Raw genomic sequence first — 14,002 nt, 5'->3', positions numbered from 1 at the left:
ACACTTTACCAGTCCCCATCTGTCAGCAAGTGGCCAAAAATGCCTAAAAAGAGGAGGCAACAAGTGTCTGAGGACAGTTCCTCCTCAGAAGACATTATTATTAAGAGGAAAAAGTGCACAGCTCCTGTCAGCTCTGAGGGGAGCAGGGACAGCTCAGTCTGAGAGGGAGACACCTGGTGGTCAGCAACAGTCTCCCTCAGTGTTTCCTCAGAAAAAGGTGAGGAAACACACCACAAAAAAGAAACATACAGTACAGACAATGTTTCTCACAGAGACGCCCGTACGGGAGAATACGTCTCTTTCCCGGGTATTGCCCATAGTCGGAATACCCAAATGGTGCGTGACATACCACCATCTTCTGGAGAGAAGGAGGTTGGGGCACAAATTGTCCCTTGAGGGCGCCAATAAATGGGTGACTCTGCTAGAGCAGCGGTTTTGTAAGTAAGGGTGTCAAGCCCAAACACAAAATATAGAAAGAAAAGGGGGTATGAAACTGCGCTTTTACCAATTAATGTGCAGCAGGTGAAAAATAAAAATACATTTATTATAAAAATACACTTATAAAATTCACTTATAAAAACATATATAATTGTATGCGGTAGGCTGGTACTTATTGCTAATAATATGGAGCCGTGATAGTCACCCAGATTTTCTCGTGTTTGAGAGTCCCAGTGTCCGTTCCTATGGATGTCTCCTGAATGTCCCAATATGTGCCGATAGGACTGTTGATAATAGGTTCTCCTCCGGCCTAGGGAGCCCCTGTTGGTATCAGGCTTGACCTAGTGGGTAATTTTCCGGCCCAGGAAGCCCCTGCTGGAATAGGGCTCGACCTGGTTGAGAGGTGCAGTGTCCTGATAGGTGCGGCTGCTGGGGTGTTAATTCAGGAGAGCAGGTCCGGTCACAAGTAGATGTCTGGGTCTGGGTTCCACTGTGGGTGTCAGGGCTCCACAACACCGACGCGTTTCACTCCTTAGGGCTTTTTCAAGGTGATGGAACCTATTATCAACAGTCCTATCGGCACATATATTGGGACATTTAGGAGACATCCTAATAGGGGAGAAAACCCAAAGTGACGCTAATGATAAGCTTTTAAGGAAAATACAGCTGAAAGTGGCAGATGCAGCTGGTCCCCTCCTCTTTGTCCTGGATAAGGCAGAAAAAGAGGGAGAATGTGGGGGTTCTCTAGATTCCCTAATAGCATCTAAGAACGCCCTCCTTAAGGCCATTAGCAGAGCCACTTTAATGATTGGCCAAACTTTTGATTATATATCAAATACCCGCAGAGTACGCTGGCTCACAAAGGCGGGTTTAACTAACCTCGCACCTAAGCCCGTGGAGGTACCCAACCTGGTAGATGGTGACCTGTTCGGTCCAGACTTCATTAATGACGTTAAGATAAGATACAAAGCCCGTAGATCCTTCTCAGATCTCAAAGGCCCCCAATCCTCCAGAAGACCCTTTTCCCAAGAGAGTCGAGCTGCGTCAGCCAGTGGTTCGGCCCGAGACTACAGTGGCGCCACCAGAGGATCGAGAGGAGGCTCCTACAGGACAAGACCCACGAGAGGTGGAACGTCCTACAACAGGAACCCCTCAAGGAGAGATACAGGTTATGGTAAGTCCTGTACACATAACCCCCCACCTTGGCCTCTCACAAGCTGTAACAGTTTGGAAAACAATCTCCACAGACAAGTGGATTATGAAAATTATAGAGAAAGGGCTATCCCTACCTCTTACCCATTTTCCGTGCCAAGCATTTCCCTGTACAAGGAATTGCAGCCCACTGCTAGACGAAGTGTTGTCCATAGCACTATCGCAGGGCAAGATAGAATTAGCGGACAAAACCAAAAAGGGTTGGATCAGCCACCTTTTCCCTATAAGAAAAACAGATGGCACTTACAGACCCGTCCTGAATGTAAAAAACCTAAATTGCTTCATAAGAAGACGCACATTCAGGATGGAGGGCTTACCAGAAGTCCCATTCCTACTTTCCCAAAACGACTACTGTATCAAGGTAGACCTCAAAGAGGCCTTCCATTCAATACGGGTCTGCAAAAACCACAGAAGATTCCTAAGATTCTTCTGGAAGGACACACTATATCAATGGACGGTGGTGGTCTTCGGGCTGTCGAACGCACCGTACACATTTACTCGCCTGATGAAGGCGGTAGTGTCTCACCTCCGTCAGAAGGGGATCCGTTGCCTAATATATCTGGATGATCTACTTGTAGTTCACCCAGACAGAGAGATTCTCCTCGCACAACGGGATCTAACTACAACCCTTCTCCTAGATTTGGGCTTCACCATAAACTACCCCAAATCAATCCTGGTCCCATGTCAGTCAATAATATTCCTGGGATTCCTGATAGACTCCACTTCTTTCTCGATAGCAGTCCCACCAGAGAAATGGACGGAAGTACAGACAGTCATTTCTCGTACCCTCCATCGCCAGCTGTCGATGAGGGACTTAGCCAAACTCATAGGGAAAATGAGAGCTCTGGGTCCCGGATTTCTGCAAGTCCCTCTCCTATGCAGATTTTCCCAATTCCTCCTAGGGAACCTACTCAGGAAGGGTTTTTCCTGGAGAGAGAAAATCCAATTACCCCCCCCAGTTCGAACAGAAATAGAGAACTGGACAATTCTTCCCTTACCAACACCCAGACCTCTATTAGACCCAATACCAAACATAATAATTTCCTCAGACGCTTCCCTGACGGGTTGGGGGGCATGCACACAGAACAAAGCAATAAGGGGCGTTTGGTCCACCCAGGAAACCAGGTTCCACATAAATCTATTAGAGCTGAGGGTGGCCAAACTAGCACTACACTCCCTCATTCCTCCCCAATCTCAGGGGATTTCGGTACAGATCTGCTTAGACAACAGGACGGCAGTTTCGTACCTGAACAGGATGGGAGGCACCAAATCTCTCCATCTCTGTCTAGAAGCAATAGAGATTTGGAATTGGGCAGTCCAGAGGAACATTCTCCTCACAGCCGTTTATATACCGGGGGAATTAAACGAACTGGCAGACTCTTTATCCAGGGACCATCTTTCTTTAGACAGAGTAACCCTCAGACCACAGGTTTTCCAGAACATTATCAAAACGTTCGGGAATCCCGGGGATAGACCTGTTTGCGACCCCATCCAATGCACAAGTTCCTACCTTTGTCTCCAGGGTATGGACGAAGGGAGCATCACACATGGATGCCATGTCCTTCCCATGGACAGACCTTTCCCTTCCATATGCATTTCGTCCTACACAAGATCAGGATAGACAGAGTACCCTACATAATCCTGGTCTACCCAGTCTGGCCCTCCAGGATCTGGTTCCCTTTAGTCAATCAGTTGCGCAAGGGACCCAAGATCCCCCTAGGTCTCCCCAGAGAATGTTTCCAGGGGACCCCAGACCTCCTCCAGAAACTGCCACAATCCATGTGGATAGCGACATTACTCGGCTATTAGCAAACGCCAACTTATCTTTGGCATCAGTAACACTAATCAATGCCTCTCTGACACCCAGAACTAGGGCCAGATACAGAGCTATCATTAACGAATACAGTACATGGATAGCTACTCGGTCTCAAGCCCTCTCTTCCAATACCCTCAACTTAGCCTTAGACTTCTTAGCAGCTAAGTTTGAGGCTGGCCTGGCATCTAATACCATACGCTCTGACGGCTCGGCCTTAGCATTATTGGTCCCCGGTCTCACAGAGAACAAGCTCTACCTACGTCTTCTGAAGGGAGCTTTCCTCTCCAGACCATGTGGTCCCCGCTACTCTAGCACATGGGACACCGAACCATTTTTAAAATTCCTGGCCTCCATAGGCTCTACATCGGATATGGGTATGTTATCCAGGAAGCTAGCATCTCTACTAGCCTTAGCCTTTGCTGCGAGAGGTGCTGAACTCAGCCTCATACACATATCAGACCCATGGCTGACACAAACCCCATTAGGCTTTCACATAATCCTAAAGGGTCACACAAAAACAAGCTCTCTAAGCAACCCACTGGTAGAGTTCGACATACTGAAAGACCATTCAGATGAGGACCTGTGTCTAGTTACATGCTTGACACATTACCTCCAAATGACATCCCCGATTCGAGGTGTCCATTCCCAGTTATTCATTACATGCCGTAAACCCTTCCGTCCTGCTAGACCATCTACTATCCGTGGATGGATAGTAGCCGCAATGAACCTGGCCGGAATAGACACATCAACCTTCAAATGTCATTCAATTAGGGGCGCAGCTGTAACTTCCGCTGCAGCCAAGGGCTTACCTCTGCAATCGATAATGCAAGCTGCCCGTTGGTCATCCAGCCATACGTTTGTAAAACACTACTGGAGACCCACTGATCCTCAAAGGATCGAGTTCATTAGAGCAACCACCAGGTATGTGGTAGTCTACCCACCAGCTGTTGCTAGGTGGCAAGCCTCCCGACGAACAAACAGTAGTTTGCAGGAATCTATGACCTGCAAACTTTCTTTGTTCTAGGGAATAGGATTGCCACCTAGCAACAGCTCCCACCCAACCCACCCTAGACCTTGCTAGGTCCGTTGGTTACTCTAACTCAATTCTATAATCCTGTAATTCTCTTCTGCCCTTTCAGGCGCACCAAAAGGCCAGAAGAAGCCGCAGGCACAACCAGCTAAGGAGAACAAGTAGATCCGTCTGGCTCATTCGCCCACAGTTTCAAGTCGACCACTTGGTCCTTCTTATAGGATTCTACCTTCTATAGACCGTATTGCTGGTCCTAGTTAGCCCTTACTAGTTCTTGTTTCACTTACGTGATTATGTTCAGTAAAATCCTTTGTTGCACCTAATTCTCTTTGTCATTATTCCCTAATAGTTTGACTAAGGTGTTCCATCCAGATTGTTCTATTTGGGATTGCCAACGGCGACCTTCCGAAAAAACTAAAGCTAGGGGGCGGGATCCCGGGCTCAGGAGAGCGTGCGCGTGACCAGCCTGCGCGCGCGCGCCCGGCGCGTGCACGCGCCCGGCACCCGGACCCGCTCCCTAGAGCAGGGGAAAGGTAAGTGAAAAAATTTTCACTTTACCTTTTCTGCGCATTCGGGAGGCTTGCCACCCTAACCCACCAGCTGATGCTAGGTGGCAATCCTATTCCCTAGAGAACAAAGAAAGTTTGCAGGTCATAGATTCCTGCAAACTACTGTATATTCATACCCTGGAGGTACATCATTCTTTTATTGCTAAAAATAAAGCACCAATAAGAAATTGTAATTATCGTAATTAAAACCTCATAATAACAATGTCCCTACACTTCATGTATACCATTGTAAAAATAAATATAATAAAGATAGGCAATTTACAAAACCGATACGCTGGATACAAGCATTTACATAATAATAATAATAATAATAATAATAATAATGGTAATATTAATAACAATAATAACAATAATAATAGTAATAATGGTAATAATAATAATAACAATGGTAGTAATAATAATAATAATAATGGTAATATTATTAATAATAATAATAATAATAATAATGGTAGTAATGGCAGTAATAATAATAATAATAATAATAATAATAATAATAATTAGTAGTATTTGTAGTACTCAGTACAGCTATTGTAGGCGTCACACACCTCCTGCCCAGCGTGTCTGGGAGCCTCCCAGCTGCGAGAATGACACCGCTGTATACAGTATATACAAGCTCATACATAGGAGTCGCAGCATCGCCGCCACTGACAGGTGACAGGTAACGTCAGAGGGGAAGGGGCAGCGGACAGCGCCCCCCAGTGGCAACGGAGGGGAGAGATCAGTCAGCAGGGCAGTGCCCAGACAGCACCCGGGGAGGACTGAATGAGAGATGGCGGCCGGCAGTGCCCCATGCCTGTGACCCGCTGTGTACCACCATCATCCTCATCAGCAGCCATATCCTCCTTACTAGCCCATCTCCAGCACCGGGATCCCGGGCACCGCTGCTGCTGTTATACTGCACATTAGGGAATAAGGTGAGTGTGACGTCTGCACGTCCCCCAGCCATAACTCAGGGGCATTTTCTTATTGAGCCATCGATCTGTCCCTATGAATCACATTGCACACGCGTCGTTATCTATGTATTTATTGCGTGTGGCTGTCTGAGCTTCCCATAGAGGCTGCTAATCCCAGACCGTGTGACTGCAATTTATTCTTCACTGTCATTAAATGCATGCATGTATGTACAGTAACATGCATTCACCACTGAGCCCTGGTGTCATAGATGCAGTGCACATGTGTGTTATGTATGCAGTGCATGTGTGTGTGATGTATAATGCAGTACATATGTGAATGATCTATGCATGCAGTGCATGTGTGTGATATATGCAGTGTGTGTGTGTGTATGCAGTGCATGTGTGTTAGATATATGCAGTGTATGCATGTGTGTGTGTGTGTGTGTGTGTGTGATGTGCATGCAGTACATGTGTGTGATGTATTTATGATGTATGCAGTGAATGTGTGTGTGATGTATACAGTGCATATGTATATGATCTATGCAGTGTATATGTGTGTGTGTGTGTGTGTGTGATATATGCAGTGTATGTGTGATATTTGCAGTGCTCATGTGTACATTCAGTTCAGGAGAGGAATGACCGGCTGCACTGTGTAATAAATCCAGGGTCCTGCCTATCCTTTGTTGTAGTATGGGCATGCCTGAATTAAATAGGGTGACTGTTAGTGTTGGCAGTGATGTTATATAGGAAAGGAAGGCTCTTATTCCACAGCACACCTCCATTTTAGCTATTTTGCACAGTTTCTGATCTGCCAGATAATTTCCCTTTTATTATGTGTAAAGCTCCTATGAATGTGCCCCCCAGGCCGCCCAGGATAAGTGCCCTCACAGTGATGCAGCCATGAGTGCGGGTTGTTGTCCTTGTTCCTTTAGTCATTTGTATTTGTTCTGCCGTGTGCACTTTTTACATTTTATTTATTGTATTTTGTCATGGCTACAAATCAGTGGGAAAGGAGAAGGCAGCGCTCCCAGCACAGAGCTTGCATTACTCAGGTCACATAGACTTTTCAGTGGTTTTTGTGTAGTAAGTGTCACATTAGGTGAGTAGTTATTTGAAGTGAATCACTATTGAAAACTGTTTACAATCAGCCAATTACACCTAACCTTATAGAGTGTTTCGGCACGTCTGCTTTATCTGCCTCTACCAATAGTTAAGGACAAAGGTAACAGATTGTATTGTATACCAACACATCCCATAGACTGTATGGGGAAACAGCCCCATGTGCTAATGCCATAACATTCTCATTCACATGCCTGACATGTTGGCAATGGTTTTTTGTCAGAATGAGAACTTGTGAAAGGTTATTTCTTACTGCCATAGGTGTCAGCTGTTCTCAATTACTGGGGCGGATGTATTAAGCCTTAACAAGAGATAAATGCAAGTGTGATAAGGAGAGATAAACGTCCAGCCAATCAGCTCCTTACTGACTTTTTTTAAACACTGCCTGTGACATGGCAGTTAGCAGGTGATTGGCTGGACGTTTATCTCTCCTTATCACCCTTACATTTATCTCTTGTTAAGGCTTAATACATCTGCTCCATTATGAGGTGTTCACGTTACCCCTCAATATTACTGAAAAATGTCATTCATACAATATATAGGGTGGCAAACTTGGCCCACAATTATTTGAGGTGCCCAGATACCCTTGGTACTGGCTCCAATGATTTTTACCTAATGGGTAGCGGTTTTCATGGCAGCTGAGGGGTGCCATGTGAACGGCAGGGCCAGTTACAAGCTAAAGTTATGCACATGGCTTCCAATTGGTCATTCCAATTATATGAAGGGCAGGCTAGTTAGTCATTCAAAGTAGGGGGTGAAATTTAATAGGACGAGAGAATCAGAAAGTGAGAGATTTGGTAAGAAATCTCCATTTTTTTTTTTAAAAGCGGCAATCATTTACACTGCAAAATCAAACTGGTTTTGCAGTGTAAATGATTGCCGCTTTAAAAAAACCTGGAGATTTCTTACCAAATCTCTCACTTTCTGATTCTCTCATCCTATTACATTTAACCAGTGAACTTAAAAGTTTATATATAATAAAAATGGATGAGAGCTGGGGTAAATGCCTGCATGGTAGGGCATAGGGAAGTGTATGAAGGAGCACACATAGGTGCAAGTCACTGTAATGCGTTCACGCCCAGTCCTGCTGCTCATACATGCAGGGCATCTGTAGCTGGAGGGGGCTCCCCTTTCCCTTCAGAATATAATTCAAACTCCTCACAATCACTTACAAAGCCATCAACCATTCCCCTACATTCTACCTACATATCTGACTTTGTCTCTCTTTACACCCCTACCCGGCCTCTCACTTCTATCCCTTCTGTGTCACCCCAGTCTGTCTAACCCTCTCCTTTAGAATGTAAGCTCTAACAAGCAGGGCCCTCTATCCTCATGTGCTTTTCTAAGACAGATCTCTGCCACTGTTATAATTGCGTCAGTGCGCGCTGCTGCAACTGTCTTTTATTTACAGTGTAATTGTCCTAATTTGCATTTGTTCTGTAAATCGCTATTTTCTTTTTGTTTTGTTCCTTTGCCTTGAATTCACTCAGTAAATATATATAGGTTCTTGGGTGTTCGGCACTCAAGATAAAACAATCATCTGTCGGGGTGCCCTCCTCAATTAGTATAGCACCTCCCCTTTTCATCCAATAGGCAAAAAAAGAAGGGAAGCGGCACTCACCGGACTTAGTTGAAAAAACGTGTATTGACAAAAAGATTTAAAGCATACTGTACTACTGTAGTCTTTGGCAGGTATTCAATGCGGGCGGCGAGGGGGTTAAACAGCGAGGCTTGCAGAAAACCAGCGATCCTCACTGTTTAACCCCCGCGCCGGCCGCTCGCTCTATTCAATGTTCTGGGGAAATCCTCGCCGTCACAGGATGGCGAGAATTCCCCAAAACAGCGAGACCCGCGGCTAATGCACCAAACGCGCTGTATTTAGCCGCGAGTCTCGCTGCTTCTGGAGCCGCATACACCAATTCCCCCTCGCCCAAAAATGGAGCGAGGGGGAATTGGCGTATGAGGGGGCTGCATTGAATACTGTCAGGGTGAGTGGTGACAGCGAGCAGGAAGCTCTGCTCGCTGTCACCGCTCGCCCACAGCATTGAATACCCCTATTTATATCAAGGTTTCATGGCCACCTGGACCTTTCATCAGGACAGACTTTAGTGCAAAGTAAAGGTCCATACACACTGGGCGACTATGCCCAGTGTGTATGGACAGTGATGATCGCCATCATCGCTGTGGGGAAAGCCGCTCAATGCATACACACTGAGCAGCTTTCCCCCACGGAGGGGGGAGGATGGCATTGCATAGCGCAGCGCTATGCAAAGCCGTCCTGAAAGCCGCTCATTTGCTGGTATAACCAGCAGATGAACGGCTTTCCCGGTGATGTTGCGGGAGCGCGCAGCAGCGCTCACCACTCATCGTCGGGGCATACACACTAGGCGGCTTTGAGCTGAAAGCCGCTCAAACCTGCTGTTTTGAGCGACTTTCAGCTCAAAGTCGCCCAGTGTGTATGGGCCTTAAGTGAAAATTGCTATAGATCTAGACAGATCGCTTAAAAAATAGGCAGAAATGGCCACGTGTGTATTCCCCACTAAGATGCATTTTTGCTCTACAGGTTAATTTACCCTGACGAAATGGCCAGATCTGTTGGACAGTAGTTAAGGAAATGTTAAAAATATTGCAATGCTCTCAGTTCCATCAGTATAAGATCTATATGTTTGTTGAATTGTTTTAGTTTTTTATTTTTATTTTGGGCTGTTATACATACTTCAGGTTGGGAGTGGTTTTATTTCCTTAGGCTGTAGTGTGCTTTCTGTGTCATTGAGCTGTCATACATGTGTATGTCATATTCACAGGTTCTCTAAGAAAGACCAGCTAAGTACTGATTTATCTGTTCCATCTGATATAATGCTGCACTTCCATTATATACTGAAGACACAAACAGGGCTGCACAGATACTTGTATAGGTAGATTCTAAGCAGCTCTTTCTTATTCATACATTTAGTACATAGGGAGATCATGACTGGGTATCTACCTCATTTCCAAAGCTTCTGTGTCAGTGTAAAAATAATTTAGGGGTACCCCGTCTTGCATTTATCATTATCTGTACATTCTCTCATCAGTATAAGTTATTATAAGTATCAGTAATAAGTCTAATTTATCGGTATCAGTAATAATAATTTTCTCCTAATGTACATGTAGATCAGTATCAATAATAAGTTGTTGATGTATCAGTAATAAATCTATAATTTTACTGTATCAGTAATAATAAGTATTATATGTATCAGTACCTATGTACTGTATCAGCTAAGCAATTATTCTGTGAGAGCAGCTACTCTGCAATGACAACACCGGTTCTGATGCTTGAGGTGTGTGTGCAATAAGGTGGATGAAGACATTTGACAAGGGCTCAGGTGGTTGAGGAATAAAGGGGGGATATTGTAGGTAAGGGGGATTCATGCTTTTTCCCTATTGGTTGTAAATGGCAGCTAAGTCCTTGCCAAATTATTTTCTGCCCTTAATTAGTTGAAAGAATGAATTCTTTGTAACACTCTCAGGATACAGTAGTCTGTTAGGATTCAGTACACTTTCGGGATGCAGTAGACTAGATGAACACCTTGTGGAACATAAAATATATATATATTTTTTTTTGCTCGATTTCAAGCATGGAGGTTGACTAGTCAGTAATAAGTTTATCATATATCCGTATCAAGTCACTCATTTATTATTATCAGTAAGAAGTATCTAATTTTTCACAAAGAGTAGAAAAGTATATTGTTTTGTTATTATATAGTCGGGCTGGTTTTATTAGGTCAACAGTGAAAGGTCGACATTGTCTAGACCGACCCCAAAAGGTCAACATGCACAAGGTCGACATGGGGAAAAGACTGACATGAAAATGGTGAACACGTAAAAGGGTCAATATGACTTTTTTAGGTGTTTATGGTGTCAATTTTTACATTATACCGGTACTACTTGCGTGGCTCGTTTCGCTCACTTTGCTTTGGGCATGGTGCCTCGCTGTGCTCAGCACACTTTACCCTTCCCACTTCTCCATGTGGATGGTAAAGTATGAAAAAGTAAAAAATATATAAAAAAATAAAAAAATTGTGGCCCCCCCAGAGCAAATTGTTGTCTATTTAGCTGACATGTGCCGACAGGCAGTATTTCCTACCCTACCATCCCATTGTCCACCTAATGCTAGTGTTGACCTTCCTACCTGAAATGTTAACCTATTTCAGGTGTCGACATAAGCCCTTCAGTGGTCAACCTAATGCCTAATGACCGTATCCCCAGCAGACACCTTGCTATACCTTTGCTTATGCCTGTTAGTGTGGTCAGGCGATACCAGTCCTCTACAAACCCCAATTTGCGACAATAATCCATGTGATTCCATCCAGGTGACGTTTGAGACATAATTGATTGCTCGATATTCTAATCTTGATCAGACCTGACACAGATGGCAGCAGGATGGAGCCTCTCTCTCCTGCACAGATAACATTTACCAAAGTTACAAAGGAATCAGCTGACACTTTCTGAATAGATGTTTAGCTAGAATAGATGTAGGACAGAATCATACAACACAGTCAGCACTGATATAATGCTGCTATCTGGTTTATAGACCGGTACAGCTGAGAGTGGGCCTTACTGGCTCTCTTACCTGGCCATTTTTTAAATCCCAGGATTCGAACTGTAATGACGAACTGTAACCCCGCCTCCCAGGACCCGGAGCAATACAGTGGTAGGGAGGTGAGCGGTGTAGCAGGTGAGCTGCACTGCATAACCTTTGACATAATGTTGCGCCCTGCAGAGCCGACAGCCGGGGACAGGAGTAGCTGGGCAGCATCTGAGCTGGTGCTCAGCGCTGCCTGGCATTAGCTTGCACACGCGCAGGATAGTCCCGGAATCCTGTGATTGGAAACTCCAATCCCAGGATTCAAATCCCGGGATCCAGCCAATCGGCTACCCTAGCCATCGCATTAGTGTCTGCAGTATGGTGGTGGACAGGGTGGAGCTTAGTTTGGATAAAATAGTTCTCTAATCTGGTAGTGGTCATGTTAGTGAAAAAAACAGGTGTCCCCATTCCATTCTTCCCAGTAATGGGCATAACGGATGGTGTTATAGTTAGCATTACTGGCTCACAGCGCTGAGGTCATGGGTTCAACTGTGCGGAGTTTGTATATTGTCCCCGTGTTTTCGTGGGTTTCCTCCTGGTGCTCTGGTTTCCTCCCACAATCTAAAAATATACAAAAATATATAGGGTAATTGGCTCCCAACAAATTAACCCTAGAATGTCTGTGTGTGCGTGTACATGTGGTATGGAATATAGATTGTAAGCTCCACTGGGGCAGGGACTGATGTGAATGTGCAAATATTCTCTGTAAAGCGCTTCGGAATCTGTGTGAGAAACTGTTAATAATAATAATAATAATAATAATGGAGCTTTTATATCACTCAGGTGTGTGAAAGGGAGGGTTAATACTTCTGCCTACCTTGGAGCAACTCCAACTACATAATGCTCCATGTGGCATATCTTCTGTCTTTCGTATGATATGTTCCTATTATGTAAACATTTGCACAAATAAATGATGTTGCTGATTAGATAAATGTGTTTTTGATATGCTGGTTTTAAAATTGTATTCACACAGTGGCCCTTATTCAGATCTGATCGCAGTACAAATTTGTTTGGAAAATGGTCAAAACCATGTGCACTGCAGGTGGGGCAGATGTAACATGTACATAGAGAGTTAGATTTGTGTGAGTGTACACACAGCAGCGATATGGGCTATAATCGCTGGAAATATGGCCGCTGGCGACCATATTGCCAGTGATGGGAGTGTGCCACGGCGATGAATCGCTGGGTGCGCGCTCCCGTTTTCAGCACCATTTCAGCCCCATTCAGCTGATTACCTCTGTGGCACCGCCGGCAGAGGTTCCCTTTCATCATCTCTGGTCGTTGATGAAAAGGAGACACTGAGCAATATATCTCCCCGGTGTGTACGCACCTTTATTTTTGTTTCTGTGCAGGGTAAATACTGGCTGCATTATTTTTTCACTGCAATTTAGATTTCAGTTTCAACACCCCCCACCCAAATTTAACTCTCTCTGCACATGTTACGTCTGCCCAACCTGCAGTGCACATGGTTTTGCCCATTTTCCAAACAAATTTGTACTGCAATCAGATTATTTGATACATTGACATTAATAATAATAATAATAATAATAGTTGGTTCTGTGCATTTTCTTAATTGGTTCAAGTTATAATCTGCATCTGTCATGCTGTAGATGACCAATGAAATGATCTCTACATTGTCTTGGTGCTTTTGAGTATGAACACAATAATCCATCTGCTTTGCTTGGCAGTTTTATTTTGTAGCCAATGGAATGATCACAGCAGCAGGATCAGTGGCTGCTGGTATTGCAGGAGGGATTCTGTTCTCTGGCGTTGGTGTGACAAGGACGATATCATGATGTTAGGGGATATAGACAAGAACAGAGTCTAATAATATGGTCTGCCTGTCCGACCCCCGTCTCCAATCCGATGCCCAGGAGACCGTGCTTCGGATCAGACCAGGGGCCCGATTCATACCCGCTCACTAGGCTGTGAGTTTTCGCAGCATAGTGAGCAGGATAACGGACGCACAGAGGAGAAATCATTCAATGGTTACTTACCATCTAATGATTTGTCTTCCTGTGGAGGGCGCTTGCAACCACCACATGACCCAGGAGAATTTTGGCAGCTGTACATATGGCCGTTATTTCAGGGCGGGCGCCATTATCATGCACCTGCCGATGAGCAGGCAGGGGAAGGCCTGCATTCTCTGGGGCCCCCCAGCGTTTCTATGGGCGCACCCACCGTTTTTGTGGGTACGCCCATGAAACGCCAGGGGTCCATCCCAGAATGTCCCCTGCCTGTCACTCAGGCTGCGAGCGCTTTGGCAAAGGGAAAAGTTGGCGAAGGTGCTCGCTGCTGGGA

At 45.0% G+C, this 14,002-nt stretch overlaps 1 protein-coding gene across 2 annotated transcripts in view; it reads left to right on the top strand.

Moving 5' to 3' along the window:
- Positions 1 to 5,618: 5,618 nt before the first annotated feature.
- Positions 5,619 to 14,002, top strand: part of FAM169A (family with sequence similarity 169 member A) — a 69,040-nt gene continuing 60,656 nt past the window's right edge. The window contains exon 1 of one of the 2 annotated variants that reach the window (XM_083151917.1): positions 5,619 to 5,979. The gene's annotated coding sequence lies outside the window, so the exon portion shown is untranslated. The remainder of the gene's footprint in view (positions 5,980 to 14,002) is intronic. The other variant, XM_083151916.1, reaches the window with a different exon arrangement.

This window comes from Crinia signifera, chromosome 1, assembly GCF_055691185.1.
Source record: "Crinia signifera chromosome 1, ASM5569118v1, whole genome shotgun sequence".
In the NCBI taxonomy this organism is placed as follows: Eukaryota; Metazoa; Chordata; class Amphibia; order Anura; family Myobatrachidae; genus Crinia; species Crinia signifera.
Note: the sequence above shows the minus strand (reverse complement) of the source record. Positions and strands in the feature narration are given on the sequence as shown.